General features: G+C 46.2%; 1 protein-coding gene across 3 annotated transcripts in view; it reads right to left on the bottom strand.

The window, feature by feature from the left end:
• The window catches only part of cadm1b (cell adhesion molecule 1b), a 214351-nt gene that overhangs the window by 183635 nt on the left and 8216 nt on the right, over nucleotides 1-22500 (bottom strand). The window lies entirely within an intron of this gene.

Below are 22500 nucleotides of genomic sequence, written 5' to 3'. Positions count from 1 at the left end.
CTTTCTCTCCCTCTTTCCATCTCTCCCTCTCTCTCCCTCCATCTCTCTCCCTCTTTCCTTCCAGACATGGCACAGGAGTGTCGCAGGTGGTGCAGACCACAGGGGTCAGTGGCCGGCCTGCCTGCCGAGGAGAAGAGAGGAGAGGAGGAGAGGAGAGGAGGAGAGGAGAGGAGGAGAGGAGAGGAGAGGAAAAGCCGGTCTGGCTGCAATATGGTGCATATTTCCCGGCCTGCCGCCTCGACCTCCACGCTCGAGTCAAGTGCCAGCAGAGCTTGAAGATAATTAAGGATCAAAAGGGACGGGCACAACCCGAGATGGAGAGAGACAGAGAGAGAGAGAGAGAGAGAGAGGGAGAGAGGGAGGGTGAGAGAGGGAGATATGGAGAGAGAGGCAGAGAGGAAGGGAGAGAGAGGGGAGAAAAAAAAACAGGAATGGGTTGTGATCTCAAACCTGTTTGTTAGTGGTGCACTTCCACAGTACAGGAATGGGTTCCATAACACAATCCTCTGTTCTGGAATCAACGTGTGTGTGTGTGTGTGTGTGTGTGTGTGTGTGTGTGTGTGTGTAGGTTCCAAAAAAGGGTGGAGTGAGTGGGTGGACTCACAGTCTGTCTCTCTTCCTCTCTCTCCCTTCCTCCCTCACTCTTTCCCTCCTCCCCTCTTTCCCTCTCTATCCCTTCTTCCCTCCCTCTCTCATTCTCTCCCTCTTTCGCCCCCTAAAGGGAGCCCTGCTGAACCGTGCCTAATGCAGATGCCCTGAGCTTCGCCTCGGCCTGGGGGGGCTGCAGATTGGAATCGGGGCAAACAGTTTGAGCCACCCCTCCATCTGCCCTTCCGCCACCCCCAAAACAGGTGCTCAACACACACACACACACACACACACACACACACACACACACACATCGTCACCTCCACCTGGAACACATGCCAGTACTGACCTAGAGCACCTCCCCTCGCCTGCCCACACACACACACTCACACACACACACACACACACACACACACACACACACACACACACACACACACACACCCCGACCAGCTTTCTCCCTGAGGCCATGTCCCCTCTCACAGGAAATGGAGCCACCGACTCACGAATGTGATGAAGGCACTCGAGTATGGCTGGAAAGGAATATGGCCTCGTCATACATGAGACCATCAGCAGTTAGACCTTCTGTGCGTGCTGATAGCATTCAGTGCTATGTGGGTCAGAACAAGGCAAAAGGACAGGCAGCGGGTGACATTCATGAGACTCCACGCCTCTGACTGTTTACTCTCTGTTTGGGTAAATTGCACCCGTTTAACTGTTTAACGCCTATTTGGACAACCTGCACCTTTTGAAATGTGCATGACCCTGCTAAACTGTTGAAGTGCGGACAGCACTGCTAGAATGTTTACGCGAGGATGCCGCAGCTAAAGTTTTTAAGTGAGGGTGCCAGTTCTAAAGAGCTTAAGTGTTGACGCTCCTCCTAAAATTCTCTTCGCCGTAATGACACCAGCATCGCCCCCATATTTGCAGGTGAAGAGCAATTCTTACGTTTGTTCACGCAGCAATATAGCTGTCTGCCTGGGCAATAAACTGCGTTCCTCTCCCTGCTTCCATATGCAAACTAATCACAAAAGGAAGAGTATTTGTTGGACTAACATGAAAGGGCGAGTTCAAAGGAATACTGCATTACAGGCGGTTGCATCATGTGGGGCCCAGTGATTCAGCCTGAGTGAAATATGTGCCCCCAAAAACCCATCAGAGCTGCAGACATCAAGAAAACAATGTTTCATACCTGACTGATCTTTTTCTGTAATTACATTTTTATTCTCATTTGGATTCATTTTGAAGAAGATGAGAGAGAGAGAGAAAGAGACCAAGAGCAAGAGCGAAAAAGAACGAATGAGTGAGAATGAGAGAGAGAAAGAGAGTGAGAGGACAGAAGAGAGACAGAGATGGAGTGAGTGGCATTAAACAGAAACAGACATTAAAGACATGTCAGTATACGAATACAGTGTCTTCTCTACACAGGCAATTTGTAGACATGGTTTGCGAGTAGAAATGAAACGCAGTATAAAAGTCGTCAACATTAAGAAATTAGTATCAATACAAACACATCAAAAAAAGAAAAAAAGAAAATAAACTCTCCCTCTCCCCCTTAAGATCCGTTGACACGCCATCGGAGCAGCATAACGCTAATCCGGCAGACAGAAAGAAAGACGAGAGCCGCGCTCTCTGTTCCGGAAGTTTCCCTGGCTTAGCAGTGTGAGGCCGTAAAGGTCTAATTTGGCACGTTGCTGCTCAGACACGCGGCCGCAGGTCCCCGCCCTCCCCACAGCGCGACCTCAGAGGCAGCGTAAACACCGGGTGGGTCCCTCTGGCCTCCACATAATCATAGCCTGCTATTTTAGAGCCTGCAGATGGGGAGGCTGTTGTTGTTGTTGTAGCGCTGAACTTCTGTGTGTTCCTTTGCAATCGTCTCTCTACAATCCACTCTTAACGGGAGAAAGGATTGTTTTTCAAGGAGTTTCAGCATATTTGTGTAACAATATTTAGTTTAGTAATATATAGTTTAGTTTTTAAATGTAGTTGCTCACTTGATCTGATTTCATAAATTTGCTAGTTATGTGAATTTTAGTTTAAAGTGTCCCTGTTGAAATGTGTAGATGTATTAAAAGTAGAGTGCATTTGCGCAGAGCATGTCTGTGTAGAGATGTGTACAGTATAAGCATGACTGTGTAGAAATGTCTATGTATTAATAACTTGAGAAGATTTGATTGTAGCATGTCTGTGTAGAGATGTGTAGAAATGTACATGTACAGTATAAGAAACTTGATTGATGATTTGAGTGTAGCCTGTGTGTGTAGAAATTAGTTGAAATCCATTAAAAAGTTGTGCATTTGGACGCCGCATATGTGTGTGTGAAGACACTCCTTCTCTGACAAGAGCTGAGCAGGGGATTTGCCCAGGTACATTAGCTACGTTAGCTGCAGTGAGCATTAGTAATGCTTGGTATATCATTATATATCCAATATTTAATTAGAGAGCGTATTAGGTCATTTCCAGGGAGATGAGGGGGAATGACTGAGTGTTTGGGGGAAATGAGTTTACAATGCGTGACTGAAATCATTTTTAAAAAGCTTTCTGTGCTTGGATTAACAGCCATTTTTTCTACAAAAAAAAAAAATAATAAAAAATTGATAAAGAGGAAAAAAAAAAAGGAAAGTGGGAAAAAAAAGGCATCTGCGAAACAGAGAGGTTTAGCTGGGCTGAGAGAGAAGCGTATCGCATCCCCATCTTAATCCCTGGAGCTGATAGGGGGAGACACAGGCAGCCAGCGGCGGCGGCGGCGGCGGCAGCAATGGCGGCGGTGGAGGACGAGGATGAGGACGCCAATGCGTCGTGATGAGGAGCGGGGGCCGAGACGAAGCTCTGACAGGCGAGCCCCTGACGCTAAAAGCAGGCGAAAAAGTGATGCCGTCCGCCGCCACGTGCGTTCAGCCATATTGCCCAGACAGCTTGAAAGGCTGGGTCTGAGGGGCAGACGCTAAGTAATCTGAAACCCCCTCAAATTTCAGCCTGTTGAAAGGCGGCAGCTGCATATTGAACAGCGGCAGCTGTCGCGCGTTATGTGCACACGGCGCACAGCAGCCCATTTCCATCGCCACGGAGATGTGGAGGCCGCGCCGCCACAACAAAGAGACCTGCCACAAAATGGCTTCTTTGCCATCAGAGTTCTGCTTAACCTCCGCGCTTCCTAGTGCTCTACCGTCATCAGAACATGTGGCGACCTGAGGCCATGAAGAAAATCCAGAATATTCCGAGCACAAACCTGACAAAAGGGTTCATGTGATGCCCAATGCAAGCTCCAGAGCTATTAATACACATGTGTGTCAGCGTGTGTGTGTGTGTGTGTGTGTGTGTGTGTGTGTGTGTGTGTGTGTGTGCTCCTTCCTCTAATATGTGTTGTGTCCTTCTTAGGCTCAGCTAATGACCAGGTGTTGATCTCTCTCCTGCCAGTCAGTCATCTGAATGTGTGTGTGTGTGTGTGTGTGTGTGTGTGTGTGTGTGTACAGTATGTGTGTGTTTGTGTGTGTGTGTGTGTGTGTGTGTGTGTGTGTGTGTGTGTGTGTGCAGTATGTGTGTGTGTGTGTGTGTGTGAGCACCGGGCCTGTGCAAGTGGGTGTGTGTATTTGTCAGTGACAACGGCTGTGTAGGGCAGAGAGCAGGCAGAGAAGAGAAAGAGAACACAGTCACATGATATGCATTTTTGTTTGTTTTGTTTAGTACTGGTCACAATCCACATTCTTCAGTGGACACACACACAGAAACCCAGTGTGAATGTGTCAATAAGAGAGTCCCTGATCCTCCATCATGGCTAGAGCGTCGCCCCTACGGGAGCATAGATAGATAGATAGATAGATAGATAGATAGATAGATAGATACTTTATTGATCCCCAGGGGAAATTCAAGGTCTCAGCAGCATACATACAACACAAACACATTCTTTAACAGCAGAAGAGTAATTAAAGTATATAATATAAAAACACAACTAAGCAGTAAGGACAGTAGAAGATAAAGAATATGCTAAATATACTAAAATACAAATTACTAAATAAATAAATAAATAATAAATTTATTTAATAATAAATAAATAATAAATGAACATTTAGCCTGTTTCACCCTAATGATGACAGACAGAGCTCTCCCACCACGCCATGGTAGAGGACTCAGTGACGGACTCCCCACCAACATCTCAACGTCATGATACCGCCCCCACAGAGGGTCTACGGGTCCACTCTAGATACACACTAGGCCTGCAGCACACACACACATACACACCCAGCCATACACACACACACACACACACACACGCACACACACACACACACACACACACTAGACCAGCATCTAAACTAGAATAAATCTAGACCAAATATCACACCACAAAGATGCATTACAGTTTGACACATAAACATCTAAACTAGATCAGCACACACACACACACACACACACACACACACATACACACGTCATTTCAGCACACAAACACACCCACATCATCTTAACACACACACACACATGCACTCCAGATAGTGGTGTGTTCCACCAGCATCATTGATGACGTGTGAGTTCTTCGGCGTGGTTCCTGCCGTGACCTCTAGCAGGAACCGGGCGTCTGGTCCATACCGGAATGGGTCGCCACAAACACTTGTCACCAGCGTCCAAGCCTCTCGGCTCTCGCTGGCCCTGTGGCGGGGAAACCGCAGGGCCTTTTTTGGGATGCTCTTAAAAGGTGCAGTTTTACAGTCGGTAAACAGTCTAAAGTACGCTCTGCCTCACAGTCGGTAAACAGTCTAAAGTACGCTCTGCCTCAGCTCGTAAAGCCCTCTCTCTCTCACACACACACACAAACACACACACATACACACACACACACACACACACAATGACCTGGAACCTTTGTGTTCCTGGACACACAAATTTGCAAACCCCCTTGACATGGACGCAAGTTTGGCTTCTCTGCTAGGAGGCTGTATGACTGCAGTAAGCTGTGCTCTACAGATGACCTCCTGTCTGACAACAGTTTATTCTGCAGAGCCCCGAGATGGCCGGTCAGGGCTAGAAGCAGTGGAAGAGCCTGGCAGTCAGCTCAAAGCGATGTGCCACTCCTAAAAGCCCATTACCGCTGCACCCACAGAAGAGTCCATCAGCCCTGTTTTCAATGGGGGGGGGCATATTCCATTGACGGGGGGGGGGGGTACGAAGTTGAAATCTTGTCTTTAATTGAAATGTTGAGGACGAGAACGAGGAAACAAACAAAATGAAGTTTGTTTGAAATGAAGTGAGAGTGTGTGTGTAATTAGATGCGTTGGAGATGCCAAACACTCACCTCATTAGACTACACAGAGCACACCGACGATGGAGAGAGAGAGAACAGATGAAGAGACTGGAGAGAGAGAACAGAGAGAGAGAGAGAGAGAGAACGCAGGGGAGCAGAGCTTGAATGGCAGTGGGTGGAGCGCTGTGCTGCGTCGTGCTGTGTTTTAGTATATTGTGCTGTGCTGTGCTGTGCTGTGCTGTGCTGTGCTGCGTCGTGCTGTGTTTTAGTATATTGTGCTGTGCTGTGCTGTGCTGTGCTGCGTCGTGCTGTGTTTTAGTATATTGTGCTGTGCTGTGCTGTGCTGTGCTGTGCTGTGCTGTGCTGCGTCGTGCTGTGTTTTAGTATATTGTGCTGTGCTGTGCTGTGCTGTGCTGTGCTGTGCTGTGTTTTAGTATATTGTGCTGTGCTGTGCTGTGCTGTGCTGCGTCGTGCTGTGTTTTAGTATATTGTGCTGTGCTGTGCTGTGCTGTGCTGCGTCGTGCTGTATTTTAGTATATTGTGCTGTGCTGTGCTGTGCTGTGCTGCGTCGTGCTGTATTTTAGTATATTGTGCTGTGCTGTGCTGTGCTGTGCTGTGCTGTGCTGTGTTTTAGTATATTGTGCTGTGCTGTGCTGTGCTGTGCTGTGCTGCGTCGTGCTGTATTTTAGTATATTGTGCTGTGCTGTGCTGTGCTGTGCTGTGTTTTATATATTGTGCTGTGCTGTGCTGTGCTGTGTTTTATATATTGTGCTGTGCTGTGCTGTGTTTTAGTATATTGTGCTGTGCTGTGCTGTGTTTTAGTATAGTGTGCTGTGCTGTGCTGTGCTGTGCTGTGTTTTATATATTGTGCTGTGTTGTGCTGTGCTGTGTTGTGCTCTGCTGTGCTTATGTTGTGCTGAATTGTGCTGTGCTGTGCTGTGCCGAGTTGTGTTGTTCTGCTGTGTTGTTTTAGTGTGTTGTGCTGTGCTGTGTTGTGATTTGCTGCAGCTGGCTTTGAGGAGATTTCCCCTCACCTCAAGGTTACGGCAGACAGCCAGTGTTATGAATATGAAACACACAGGGAAGACATAAGACTCATTAAAGCCCATGAAGGCTAGCCCTAATAAAATCCTTGGGATGACATTGCACAGCTCTCCGGTGACGTCTGATTAATTACAGTTACAGGAGAAGGTAGAGGGAACAGCTTAGGAGGGCGAGCACAGGGGGACATCTTAGGAGAAGTAAAAGTGTGTGTGTATGTGTGTGTGGGGGGAGGGAGGTCTAGGACTCACATTTTAGGAATACAAGCATGGAGGGGGGTGGGGTAACTTTAGGATTAACAGTGTAGAGGGTTACAGGTGTGTGTGTGTAGGTTAGGGTTAGGGTTGGGGGGGGTGGCATCTTAGAAGTACAAGCATAGCGGAGACTAATCTCTAGGGGAGGTGGGGGTAGGAGACAAGGGGAGATGGGTGGAGAAGGCACAAGGAAACAGGTTCAAGGTTAAAAAAGGAATATCTATAAATTGCAGTCTGTGTGTTTGTGTGCGTGTGTGTGTGTGTGTGTGTGCCGCATATCTGTCAAACCATTCACCCGACTGATTTCAAACTTACCAGGTGTCTCGCTACGGGCACGAGTAGGTGCAGTGCCAGGTTTGACATTGTTTGGATAAGAAATGCTAAAGAAATCGGTAAATATATCGGTAAAATAGGCACACATTGGCTTTCGCCGCTCTACTGTAGCCACTCCCCCATCGGTGTTTTTTTGTGTTAACCACATATCTGTCGAACCGTTGGTGGGATTGATTTCAGACTTTGCAGGTGTCTTGCATAAAATGATTCTGCGGATTTTGCAACAACACGCCAACAAACATGGCTAGGCTCAGTGGCTATTCAAAACAATGTGAAAATGATGTGCAATAGGCTAAACCGACACTTTTAATAGCCCAGGGCAGCTATTTTGCACTGTCATTAGACTTTGAATAAACAATCGACAATTCTGACTGCAAGGTCACAAAATGAAACGAGCGATAATGGTCCCAAATTTAAGGACGTTTCAGAATGCCACACATGCAAATCAATACAATATGTCACTTACAGGCTACCAGAGACTGTTTTTGAGTCCCAAATTTCATATGATGCATCATTCCACAAAATGGTTTGTCTTCTCTGACATGAAGTTATTCATGGCTAAATATATAGCCTTAACTCAAAAAAGCTGTTAAGCTTGTCATTTTGAAATGTCACATGCAGCTATGCTTAAATTCTGCTCACTGCACATTTAGTATAATGTATTATAATATAATATTCAGTTTTGAATGCTTAGTTGAAATAACGCTTTTCCCTATCATCTTATTTTTAAAGCAGTCCTACCTGAGGCCATGTAATTGGGCTACGGGTTTTCTACAGGAATAGCATGTTTGAACGGGCACTGCACTAGTTCTCTTCATCACAGGAAGAGTTGTGAACAGACACTGTATGGGAATCAAAACATAAGGTTGTCAAGGAAGCGTTTATGAAAATGCACGATAAAATTCCAAGAAACGTAAATTTATGTGAATAACCTTATTTCCATCAACCTTAGTCGCATTATGACAGCTCTCTGGTGGCATCTAATTATTACAGGAACAGAAAAAGATAGAGGGAACAGCCTAGGAAACTGAACATGGCGGACATCTTAGGAGGGGCAAAAGTGTTTGTGTGTGTGGGGGGGGGATCAGGAGGTACAGGTAACCGTGCTTAGTAGTAGGACTGTGTGTGTGTGGGGGGGGGGGGGGGGGTATCTTAGGAGTCCAGGGGAGATGGTGGGGAGGGGAGCAGGTTTGTTTAAAAATTAACATTATCTAATCCAGGGAAAAGTTGTGAACAGATGTGGTGTTTACAGAAATGCATGTTGAAAATTCTAATGCAAATTTATGCGAATAAACTTGTTTTCATCAACCTTAGTTGAATTATGTCTTATGCGAGAAAATGTATGAGGAACTATGTAAGTATTCAAGTAAATAAAACCCCTCTAGCAAAAAGAAGCTTTATTTTCAAGTGTTTGGATTTCTTAAATATGTACATTAAAACTTTGGGTGGAAACTCAGCTTTAGTTGGTGTTGGTGTTGGACTGCATCTTATTACTGCCAGTGTGGGTCTGGTGTTGGTCTGTTGTGTGTCTGATGCTGAAATGGGTCTGATGTTGGTGTTTGGTGTACGGTATTAGTGTTGACGACGGTCTGATGTTGGTGCTTGGTGTACAGTAGGGTGTTAGTGTTGACGAGGGTCTGATGTTGGTGTTTGGTGTACGGTATTAGTGTTGACAACGGTCTGTTGTTGGTGTTTCGTGTACGGTGTTAGTGTTGAGCTTGGCTTTGTTGGGATTCTGCCGCAGCAGCCAGCAGCAGTCCTGGGCCTCTGTCTCTCCGGGTTCAGTCCTGGGAAAATGTGAATTGTGTTGTTTCTGTTGAAGCTGCCATGACTGCCCGGAGCACTTAAGCTAACAGGCTTTACATCCTGATAACTACCCCAAAAACAGCTGCTCTGAGAACGCCCACACTCTCCCAGGACGGCCCAACGCTCTCCGCTCCACAACAACTACTCCAACACCACCAGCCTATTGACATAACCAATCAGGATGCTCCCATACAGACTGACGCTCCTGCCATCCAATCACTTTGCCTGTAGTGAGAGAGAAACACTAGAGCCACTCCCACTGTCCCGTCTCCAGAGTCGCGAGGGTGGGTAGAGATCTCATTTGTCCTTCACAAACAAGCTCACATGAATTCACACAGGAACAGACTGTGTGCATGTAAGTGTGTGTGTGTGTGTGTGTGTGTGTGTGTGTGTGTGTGTGTGCGTGCACTTGAATATGTGTGTGTGAGTGTGCCTGTATTATGCTCATCTCATAAGCAGCTGTGATCAGGCTGGAATTTTACCTATAATTATGTACCTCTCTCAAAACATATATTACATTATATTATTATAATAATTATATTATATGTAATACTTGCAAGTAGCCATTATGTTTTCAAGATGAAATATATTACAGCCAGACAGTTCCTTGCCTAACTCTTGAGGCAAAACAGTCTAATTATGGTAAGCACACACTAATTGATGAATGTGTATGTATATGTGTGTGTACATGTTCATATATGTTTGAGTATCCATATGTGTGTAGGTACAGTATGTGTGTATGCTGGCACATATGTTATATAGGAAACTGATGATCCCATTAGGTTCACACTTTTGCATTAACATTGCCCCAGCAGCAGTTATGCTAATGCTAAATGTTTATTCTTCCTCCTTGGCACCTCCAACACTACTGTACGTCGAGTCTATTAAGCCACGGTCTTATCAGCTGCTGGCATCGGGACGGAACCGACTTTAGGTTTGCTGCCATGCCAGTTTGCTGTAGGCCGGTGCGGCGCCGCGATCAGTCTTGTTCCCATTCCAAACCTGTGACTGTAAAATCAGTCACTTCTAATGGTAATGTTATACAATTAGCAGCAGGATGGCTTCCTTTTAATCGAAGGCTCAGTCTGCAGCCAATAACATCACCAGCTAAAGGTCAAGTGGCTGCCAAGCCTTTCATCGTGTGTTTACTCTCTCGCCCATCAGCATCATCAGCAGCTCTACTGGGGGTGGGGGTGATTATGTTCCCGCAGAAATTAAGACCCTTTTCCTGGAGTCATGAAACGTTTGAGATTTAACATTACACTGTTATTGTGCTTAAATAAATCACTCTTATCGTGTTGAAAATAATAAATCACTGTACGGCCTTCTCCTTCTTCCTAAAGTCTAGCTAAAAGTAGCTCTGGCTATTCAACGCAACAATAGACACATCAAGTTAACTTGGTCCATCAAGACATCTGCAAAAACCTACGCAACGGTCTGCTGAGATTCTCAAGCTTAACGTTATTTACATATTCAGGATTAGCATTTTTATTTCCAGATATTCATACATTCGGGACTTGGAATAATTTATTCAATTTATTCCCACAGCCACATTTGGAACGTCTACTATAGTTGGGTACTTTGCACGTCACGGATAATACATTTTACATGACATGATATTCAATGATTATAACAAAGCAGTCTCCATGTTTTCCAAGTGAAATATATTACAGCCATAAAGTATCTTGGCCAACTCTGTAGGCAAGCCCAGAGTATAGATCTAAAACATGCACACATTGTGGGGTAATTACGTCCTTATATTACTTTGATGCCCCGGCTTTGATCACGCTGTCGAGAGAAAGAGGCCGGGCGAGATAAGTCATTAGCGAAGAGAGATAGAAGGCAGGCCTGTGATCCAGGGGTACCTGAGAGAGACGCAGAGAGAGAGATGAGGTGAGAGAGTAGAGAAGCGGAGCAGTACACCCACACACACACACACACACACACACACACTTCTGAGAATGAGAACATCATCAGCCTGAAACCCAGAGCCGTAGGGCCGGGTCTGCATGCGGGGATTTAAGCACTCCGTCGTCATCATTAGGACTCGTCTCCCGGTTGCCGTGGAGAAAAGAGGCCGCCAATCCACTCAGCGGCATCCTTTGTCTCCGCTGGAGTGGGAGCCGTAAGCAGCACACACCTCAACACACACACACACACCCCTCGACAGCTTCAAAGCCAATCCCAGAGGGCCGCTGTGCGTGGTGCTTTAAGGCTGCTGCATACAGGCTATATGTCAGGTGCACTAAGGCGTAATTGGCCAGATTGATGATGATTTAAGCGACAGCAGTGACAGTGCTAAGCGGGCTGTATGTGTGTGTGTGTGTGTGTGTGTGTGTGTGTGTGTGTGTGTGTGTGTGTGAGCTCCTGGCTAGCAAAAGGTTGTCTGTCTGCGTGGCAGAACACTGTGTCCCCATGTCACCTTCATATACAAAGCACCTGACTGCCAGCACACACACTCCCTTACACACACACACACCAGCCCTGCTGCCATACACTTAATGTCTAATTACTGATGAAGAAACACTTATTACAAACATGTACGTCTATGTGAATTTATGTGTTTGTGCGTGTGAGTGTGATGGGTGCACTGGCGGGAGTGTGTGTGTGTGTGTGTGTGTGTGTGTGTGTGTGTGTGTGTGTGTGTGTGTGTGTGTGTGTGTGATAGGTGCACTGGCAGGAGTGTGTATGTGTGTGTGTGTGTGTGTGTGTGTATGTGTGTGTGTGTGTGTGTGAGTATGTGTGTGCATGATAGAAGCCCTAGCTGTGGCTCTAAAGCCCCACTGGCCCCAAAAGGACAGAGATGGGGCCCCTCCTGGGACTCATGCTGCCTCGCGGGCGTGCCCGTGTGTGTGTGTGTGAGCCAGTGTGTGTGCCCGTGTGTGTGTGTGAGCCAGTGTGTGTGCCCGTGTGTGTGTGTGAGCCAGATCCTGATTAATATTCTACTGAGACTTCCACGCAGAAGACTAATGGCAGGCGACAAAAAACAAACATGCATTTTGTCTGTACCTGATGTCTTCCTGCGTCGAAGGAGTCATTACACATAATTGCACATAATCGCTTAACAAGGAGTATCTTGCATCAAAAAAACATAATTTATCATAGTAATGATATTCCTGATATAAATTCATGACGCCAGTTTAAGTGTTGGTATAAAACTTTAATAAAGCGCTTTAGCTTTGCACTGCTAGTCCCACAGCTCTGAAGGGAATGAAACGCCGGCTGCTACACACAATTGTATGGGGAGAGGAATGTGTGTGTGTATGTGTGTGTGTATGTGTGTGTGTGTGTGTGTGTGTGTATGGGGAGAGGAGAGGAATGGGAGTCCAGGAAATCCTCCCTGGGTCATTTCACTCCATATTTGCTAATAAGATGTCGGAGGAGTGGAGCTGTATAGAAGCTGCAATTAAAAAAGGATCTCCTTGACAGATAGAGGTTTTCACAGCACCAGACCAGAGAGGATTCAGTGGCCGAGAATGAACACGTGTGTGTGTGTGTGTGTGTTTGTATGTGTGTGTGTGTGTGTGTGTGTGTGTGTGTGTGTGTGTGTGAGTGAAAGTGTATGAGTGTGTGTGTGTGTGTGTGTGTGTGTGTATTGTGTGTGCATGGGCGTAGATTTAGGGTGTGACGCTAAGGACTAGTCCTAATCAACATTTTAAGATGACAAAACTGTCCCCACCAATATTTTAGCGCACTCATTTGCGCTGCTGATCAATCCGACAAGAAACGTCATCATTTGATTGGCTGAAAAACCGAGGGGGAGGGGGAAGGGTTATCAGACAAAGTGTCAAAGAACAGGCTACTTTGTCAAGTGAGCGTGTGTGTCAACGACAACGGTAAGTTACCAGGGCTGTCTGCCAATACATACCCCATAAAGGGCCAGAGTAAAACATTTTGCTATTCCATTTGCCCTACAGCATGTACATGTTTGGCCCGTTTTGTGGTTTGTAGATCAGCTATGCATGTGTCGAAGTAGGCAAAATAACTATAGGCTACAAACTGGCAACTGGTGACCAGGCTTTCAAATGCGGATTTTACTGTGTAAAATATCATTAGCTGTTAACATATTACCCAGGATATTGTCACAGCTAAACCTAGCTTCTGTAATCTTTCAACCAAAGTTAGGAGTCATGTTGAAATAGGGTCTGCCTCACGGACAGTCACATAGGCTATAGCACAGAATAGAAGTCACCATCACTGACATAAGTGGGCTACCAATCTTGCAGTCGCAATAAACAATGGATCCGAGACATTTTCCTGTTCCTATATTCTGTTTATGTAGGCTAAGGTATTTGTGAATGTAGCCTGCACAATGCAAAGAAAGAAAAGATAAACTATTGTGCATTTCCATACTCATAGAAATGAACATTGCAAGACACCAGATATCTCTTCTATGATCTCATCCCAGAAAGATTTTTTTTTTGACTTGTTAGTTTTTTGAACATTTATTTTATCTAATGACATAGCAAACATGATTGAATCCACATATCCTTGCACTTGCGAAAACTATTTTTCACTAGCCTAAAACCATGAGACTGAAAGCTAATTGCGTTCACATTTTACTTTAAGGCACTCAATTAGATTTAGCCTACACACCACAGATGTGATGATATTAAAGACAAGTGTAGCCTAATAATTTAAATATCAATGTGATGTATTCAAATTACTAAATATGTTTAGCTATTAGTAATTATGCAGATCATAAAATACTATAAATAATTAATATAAAGTTTATATGAATTCTAAAATATGAAATAGAAACCTATGACAACCATCACTTTCTTTGTGTGTGTGTGTGTGTGTGTGTGTGTGTGTGTGTCTGTATGTGTGAAGGGTCAATTAAATTCTATCGCAAAATTGCAAAAGTATCGAAATCGAGATTCTTCACTTACTATTGGTATTGAAGCAATAATGTCTGTATCGTGACAACAGGAGTTGGGGATGTGTCTGAGACCAAACCTACGCCCTGTGTGTGTGTGTGTGTGTGTGTGTGCATAGGCGCCGATACCACAGAAAATATCGAGCACCCACGTGTGCCAGCTTACAGTCTCGGCTAAATTTACATTAATTTAAAATCAAACATCGCAGTTGATGTTAAATTCAGCATCTCCATACTCCATATCCTAACCACCAATGAGAGCGTCTCTCGTATGAAAATTCCTGACACTCCCCTGTCGGGTCTTAAGCCCCGAATGTTTAAAATGTATATAGCCCTGAATATCATTTTAAAAGTAGTCTGACAAAGCTTATTGTTTTGTGACACAGCTAAACACTGGTACCTCATAGAACGTCTATAACATACATAGCCTAGGTGGTCGCAACTCGCAAAAGTAAAGCAGATAGAAAGAACTCACGCAAATCTAGCCTACAACACGCAGACAGCTTCATGCGGGCGGGAGAGAGAGCGCGCGCACAGGTGTTATGATTATGGATAGAAAGAACATTCTGAAAAGGAAAGGAGTAAGGCAATGAGGAGCAATGCTATAGTGGAATACTCATGTTGCTGTATCAGCAGATGAGAAGGACCTGAGAGTGCCACTGACAACGTGACTGCCTCATAGGCTCACAGGTTGGTGAAGGAGAAAGCTACATCTACAGTAGCTGAGCCCAGTGACTATGCTTTTGTGAGAAGGCACACCATTCATAGGCCTAAGAATATCCCTGGCAGACCTTTACAAAAAATATGATACCATATACGCCTTTTACACCAGTGTAGGATATGGCAAAGTTTGAGAACCATTGCCTCCACTTACTGTTGGCTAATGCGCGCTTCTGGATGGATAGGCTATATCTCTTTTTTTAACAGCGTGATGTGTGTGTTTGTGTGTGTGTGTGTGTGTGTGTGTGTGTGTGAAAGTGTATGAGTGTGTGTGTGTGTGTGTGTGTGTGTGTGTGTGTGTGTGTGTGTGTGTGTGTGTGCGTGCAGTTGTGCATGTGCACATGTGTGCATGTGTACAGTAGGTGTGTGTATGTGTGTGTGTGTGTGTGTGTGTGTGTGTGTGTGTGTGGAGGTATGTGGAGATTACCACATGTGGAGGTAAGGGTACACGGCAGTGGATGACAGTCTTCCCAAAACTCTCTCAATGAGTGGTATCACTATCCCAGACAAACCCTCATGGTGAGTTTACCTCATTTACCCTGTGAGTTACATCCCGATTCCCCAACTTGCGCTCTCCTGCCGGTTGCATAACATGCCCATGCTCATGGGTGAGATCACAAGGGGGGGTGCGGGGGTGCAGGTCATCCGTTAGCCTTCATGGCTAATGTGGCCCAGCTTCAGACACACCATTGATGATCCATTAACGGCAGGCGTGATTTAATTACAGGCATGCTAGCAGTCTACATCCCCTGCTTTCATTATCTGATGATACACATGGTTAGACAGTTGTCAGGGCGATGCACGGCACATTTGTGGTCCGACTGAGGCGTTGGAGAGGAGAGAGCACAACACCTCCCAGGGCTATTACACAATCATAATCACAGTCCTAGAAATAGACTCTCAGGTCCACAAATTTCAGATAGCATCAACACATCAATGTAATACATCATCAACAAGTAATTCTATTTTAAAGACTTTGAAATTGTCATAGTAAAAGAGACCTGGCATCTCATTAACACATGTTAGGCAAACAACACCCTTAGACTATCTACAGAAATACCTTTACCTCACCTGAGCTAGGCTGTCTTTTAAAGCATCTGCTAGGCACACACACACACACACACACACACACACCCTGTATATGAGCCTCACATATGAGCTTGTGATTGAAATACTGATATATAATTGATTCTGGTGTCAGTATCTTGAACTGATCCAGTGGTGAAGCTTAGACTGATAAATCTGACGGATATCATGATGGACAGTAAGCTTTTGGACAAGTCTAATATCTAATGACACCTCTGCCTCAATCTATATAGCAGGGCTCCAGAACCCTCCATATGATCCGTCATCTGCCATTTCACACCTCAGACCTAAGGAGATCAGGCATTTAGACGGCAGCTTTCTCCCAATGCTTTGGCGCTGGAAATAAATCCCTGGATCCCGCCGTGTGATACGGTGAAAGGAAAGTGAGCGCGATACGGATACGACTACGGCTACGGCCGCTCGGCCGCTGCACTAGCCACCGACTCTCCCCTCGTTTTATGTAAATACTCCCCCTTCCCCTACCGTCCTTCCCAGGCAACACTTTTCACTGTCTCTGCAACCCACTGATAAAATGTGAGAGGCTGAATGAGGTCTTACAAATAATCCAACTTTCACAGCCGCAAACCAATTACCATGCCTAAGATAACCTCTCCTCTGTCAGAGGGAATTAACCATTGTTCCAGCAATACCTTTCTCAAAGGCCAGACGCTGCATCTGAAAGTCAGCATGGCGGTGCTCCCGGACAAGCCCCCCAGTTTATGCTAAACAAATCATTTACATCTCACCCTGGGCCTTATTTACATTCGCCTCTGAAAATTTCAAATTGATGGATGTCATCTTCCTGCTCCATCGCCATAACTCACTCTCTCTCTCTCTCTCTCTCTCTCTCTCTCTCTCTCTCTCTCTCTCTCTCTCTCTCTCTCTCTCTCTCTGACACACACACACACACACGCTGCTTTTTTCCATCAGCAGAGTGTTTTTGTTTTTACTCATATTCCTTTTTTCCCTCTGTTATTAACCAGAACAAGGAAGAAAAGCGAGCTGTTATGAGGTCACCAGAGCTTTCTTGGGCTGCTTCTCTCCCACCTGCACGTACTGTCATAGATCACAGCCAGGTCGATAGAAGCTTCTTTGATTACACATGTTAGACAATTATCATATTATCCCTCCTGGATCATCTATGTGGATAAATCAATTCCCACTAATTAAGAACAGATGATGACAGGCAGTCTTGCTCCCGCGTCGTCATGTTCAGAGACGAGTCTCCTGTTCAAAGTAATAAAGTGCTCGGCAGCAGAAGCAGGGAGCGAACAGACTCACGTGAATCCAACAGAGTTCTCTGGCGGAATCATCAGTGTTAGGCTATGATATGATATGCTATGCTTTATAAAGGGATCATAAGTGCTGTGCTATGCAGTAAAACGGTATCATCAAGATTATTCTGTTACCACGTCATACTCCGAGTGTCTTTAAGCTGTTGACACTCGAATAGTGCTCCAGACAAGCCTGCTTGTGCTCAATTGATCTCTATGCTGTAAAATAAAATGCTTCTCACCACAGTAGGTCATAAAGCTGGAAAAGCTGTTGGCCTTTTGCAGCCACTGAGCCAAGGCCCATCCAGCCCCGTACCGCTAGTTGTAGGTCATTTTTACTGATAAATATACTTCAATAAAATATTCTACATCACAGCAAATACTATGGATAAATGGATAAAAAATATTATAGGATAAAAAGTCTAAAAATAAAAGTTGAGGATTAGTTTCTGTGTTATTTTACCCTAGTTACAGGTAATGGATTTTGAACAGATTAATTATTTGAATTTAAATTAGATTAAAATTGCTGCTTGAAGATATCTCAACCAAATTCCAAATTAAATAATTCATAATTCCTGTGAAAGTTACTAATAAAGCCTGGGTAAATTATTAACAAACTTCGCTGGCGACATTAATACAGTTTCAGGAATGTGTGTATGTAGGATCACAGACGCTTTAAACTGCTGTACAGATAGATAATAATGAGAACCTCACCATATTAATCCCAAATGACCCTATCATCATTAATGCAACAGTTATTTTTGCTCTGTCCTCTTCAACTAGCTGTTATCCCAGGCTGCAGGATCTGAATCAGACTCCCTTATAGAGGATCACAAAACGCGCACAAAGACCTGAAACACCAAGGGGACTAATGACTAACTACAACGCAGGGGACACCAGAACACCAAAGGGGACTAATGACTAACTACAACGCAGGGGACACCAGGCTGTTTATTTCCTCTGTCCAGATTTCTTGGTGTGATTTTACTTTTTAGAATAATTTCACTTCATTTGTGTGGCAAATGGCACTGAGTACTGAAGAACTCTGGGGAGGAGAGACAGAAAGAGTGAGTTCATTAAGTTATCTTCCCGCTGGTGTTTCAGAACATCCAACAGTTACTTCACTTCCCACATCTTCATCGATAAAAAGCGGGCCCTGTGCTTTTCAACAGCAGGAGTTAACATCGAATGGTGTCTTTTATGAGCAATTCATTGTTTTTCTCCTCATCAAACAACAGCAAGTACATTTAACCAGAGGCAAGGCCACAACATCTCATCGCTGCCAGGTTGAATACTGAGCCAAACACAGATTATTTCACATCGGACGAAACCGATCAGCAGCAAACTCAGCGGCTGCTCCGACGGAGCCTTGCAGTCATTCTGAATTAAGTAAATGAAAAATAACATTCGGCTGTTCATGCCTTAAAATAGAGTTTATATTTTTATGTCTTCTCTAAAGAAGAGATTTGATGTCTGTCTACTCTCTGGCTCACATTAACACTGACTGCCATTTTGCAGCGTGGTGCCATGGCGTGCTGTGTCGAGCCGTGTCATGCCGTGCTTGCCGTATAGGGGCTGATTGTGTTACAGCGGTGTATCAGGCGCCTCTCTTTAACGCCATGTGTGTGTGTGATCCCCCTCCCCGCGCTGCCACGCCATGTGGTGTTTCTCATGTGGCCGCATTTCCCCAGCCCCGCCAGGGAACACCTGCCAAAAGGTTAAGGTTAACAGTGTGCCTCTCCATTGAGAAAAACAGCCCTGCCGCTTCTGAAAGCTTCCAAATGTTAAATGACTGTCACTTCCAGAGAGAAACAACAAATTAGCCTGAATCGCATTAGCGCTGACGGAGCTCTCCCACAACATTTCAGAGCAGACAGAAAGGAAATCAATGCGCCTGATTGGCTAAAATTAAATTAACATTGTGGGGAGAGCTCAGAGCGGAGGAGACTAAAGGACATGTCGGCTATAGACTCACAGCAGGGGAGAGGCGCCATTTACATCCCAATGAGAAACTTACAGAAGAATTAGCTGAGTGACCTGGGGACAAGAACTGCAGGGGGGGTCATTTTAAGGCTAACACGACTACCTAAGATAAATGCAGCAAGGGACGATCTGTTATAGACTTAATGAAATATAGTAGAAAGGGTTTTTATCATTAAAATGTACTTACAAAGACGTTTTCTTCCCCACTGTACAATATTAAATAGCCTGATTACTGACCATTCTCCTCAGCACAGAATATTGAACATTTATACTAAAGCTAAGCAGGAACTGTTCTAGATAACTGAGCCATTAGCCGTGTCCCTAGCAGTGTGCCGTTCTGGCTGTGGCTCTGCGGTGCTCCTGAGCCGGATCTCTCACAGAACCGGAGAGTGGTCCCACAGGATCCCGGGTGACAGTGCCGGCCTCCGTGACAGGAGCCAGCCTCGAGCGGAACCAGAGTCACGGGTCTGGGGACGAATTAGCAGCCCGGAACAGGAAGCTCCACAGCATCTTTAATGGCGGGCTAATCCCCATTCCCCTGACCACACACACCAACCACTGTCCACACAGGGATTCTTAGACAGAGGCTATGTGTGTGTGTGTGTGTGTGTGTGTGTGTGTGTGCGTGTGCGTTTGTGTGTGAGTGTGTGTGTGCGTTTGTGTGTGCACGTGTGTGTGCGTTTGTGTATGCGTGCGCATATATGTGTGTGTGTGTGTGTGTCAGTGTGTGCGTGCGCACATACTAGTATGAGTGTGACTGTGTGTGTGACCAGGGGTGCTGTGATTACAGTACACAAGCACTGCACTCCCAACAGAAGATGTTCCATTAAATGCTCGTCCCCTGGCCAGGGGGCTGATCAATAGCCGACGGCTTTGGCTGAATTAATATTATTGCTGGGGTTGCACTGGCTTCATTCAGCTGCCAATGACAAATGCAGCCGGTATCGCTGGGGAGTAATTAAGATGGTTTGTCTGTGCCAAGCCAACCCACAAGGCTGCGGCCTTCCACAAGGACTCTTAAGTTACAAAACAATATCTAAGCACATAGGCTGCCAGACTACAATTAAGGACGAGCATCAGGGAATGCTGCAGATTTTCACTGGTGGCTGATGCTCCTACAGTGGCAATGCCAGTGCAAGAGCATTTGAGATGTCACGGTTTGGTCGAGTGTGAGTGTGTGTGTGTGTGTGTGTGTGTGTGTGTGTGTGTGTGTGTGTGTGTGTGACTGTGTGTGTGTGTGTGTGCATGTGTGTGTGAGTGTGTGTGTGTGACTGTGTGAGTGTGTGTGTGTGTGTGTGTGTGTGTGTGTGTGTGTGTGTCTGAGACTGTGTGAGTGTGCGGTCTCCGTGCAGACTGACACGTCTGGACCCTTCATTAAGGAAACCGGATTACCTTCTGGGGGAATTCGATGCCCTCTCACGCTGCAGTATTCAGAAGCTCTGGCGGGAGGGGGGTCCCGGCCGGCTAGGCTGCCATCTGCGCGCGGTATTGACCGGCCGCTCGCCCTGAGCCGGGCAGCTGGGGACCCTCCGAGCCTCCAGATTGATCTGCACTGAGCCAGCGCACAGAGAGGGTCGCATTCAAGCCGTTGCCATGACACCTGATTCACCTTCGGCCGTTTGTCTCGATTGCTTTATTTCCCCTTCAGATTGGCCTAAGTGAGATGAATACTACTGATAATAAGGTTAAGAGTCACTTACAGGATGCATTCCATTTTTAACGGTTCCCATGGCAACGCGGAATGGTTGACCCTCCTACCCGGAGTAACCTGGACAGTTCTGACAGCCCCTAACTGGGTCACGTCCCTCTGTGCTTTGTGGCCATGTCATCGAACCAGCATTTCAGAGCATTTTTCATGTCACGGCTCTCCAAGAACACTCGGCTGAAGTAGGCCACGATCACACTCTGCCTGGCACCCCAAACACACACACACATCCTGTCAGAGCCCTCGATCCTGTCACCAACAAGCATGAGAAACACACATGCACCCACACACAAACACGTGCACACACACAAGATGTCTCTTATTTTCTCCCTGCATAAACACACACACACACACACAGACAGAGGAACAAAAGCAGCAGCGCCTATTCAAGTGACAAAGTGTTTGAAACTAAAAGGACAGATGGATTTCTAGATGTACATATCAAGGCGCTGGTGTCACTGAGGCCTGCTCACAAAGCGAGGCTGTCAGCTCTCTGTTTGTCCCAGGCTGACGCCCCTCGCTGTGTGTGTGTGTGTGTGTGTGTGTGTGTGTGTGTGTGTGTGTGTGTGTGTGTGTGTGTGTGCACGTGTGTGTGTATGTGTGTTTTCCCAGGCTGACGCGCAGCACTGTGTGTGAGTGTTCATGTGCATGTGTTTGTCCCAGGCTGACGCGCCTCAGTGTATGTGTGTGTTTGTGTGTGTGTTTGTGTGTGTGTGTGTTTTCCCAGGCTGACGCACAGTGGTGTGTGTGTGTGTGTGTGTGTGTGTGTGTGTGTGTGTGTGTGTGTGTGTGTGCGTGTGTGTGTGTGTGTGGCACAGTGCGTGCGTTGTGTGGCTGTGGAGAATGGCGGTGGCTGTGGCGTTATTGCGGCGGCGTTCTGTGTTAATGGAGGCCTGTGCCGGCTCTCTCAGGCGCACTAATGTGCTCTTGATGCCCTGAAAAACAAAATAATTTGATTTTTTTTTTCACTCTCCGCAGCGAAAATGAATCAAGCGGCCGGGCCACTGAGGTAGACAATGAGGCTAGTCCAGCCGAGAGAGGGGGGTAGGGGGTGGGGGGTGCACTGGAGAACAATGTCATATTTATCAGAGTAGACATGGGGCCCACTCCCCCTGTCCCTGAGCTCTCTCGTTACCCCACTCACCCCCCCAAAATGCCCCTCCAAGGCTCGTTAAGCACCCCCCCCCCAGGCTCGTAACCCTGTCTGTGTGTGTGTGTGTGTGTGTGTGTGTGTGTGTGTGTGTGTGTGTGTGTGAGGCTCGTCACCCTGTGTGTGTGTGTGTGTGTGTGTGTGTGTGTGTGTGTGTGTGTGTGTGTGTGAGGCTCGTCACCCTGTGTGTGTGTGTCTCTATGTGTGTGTGTGTATGTTTGAGTGTGTGAGGCTCGTTACCCTGCTCTGTCCTGAATGAGGGATTCTCTCGCCGTCTCCTGCCCTCCCCACTTCCAATCTGCCCACTCAACTCTCCGCCACCGCAGGGCCACTTAGCGTCTCTCCTTTTTCGGCCTTTCAAAACGCCGTGACTGGGCCCTGTCACCACGTCAGATGTGCCGTCGCGTCGCTCCCCCCCAGCCTGTCCGGCTGTACTCCTCTC

The sequence above is a fragment of the Alosa sapidissima genome, chromosome 17 (assembly GCF_018492685.1).
Source record: "Alosa sapidissima isolate fAloSap1 chromosome 17, fAloSap1.pri, whole genome shotgun sequence".
NCBI classification, from domain to species: domain Eukaryota; kingdom Metazoa; phylum Chordata; class Actinopteri; order Clupeiformes; family Clupeidae; genus Alosa; species Alosa sapidissima.
Note: the sequence above shows the minus strand (reverse complement) of the source record. Positions and strands in the feature narration are given on the sequence as shown.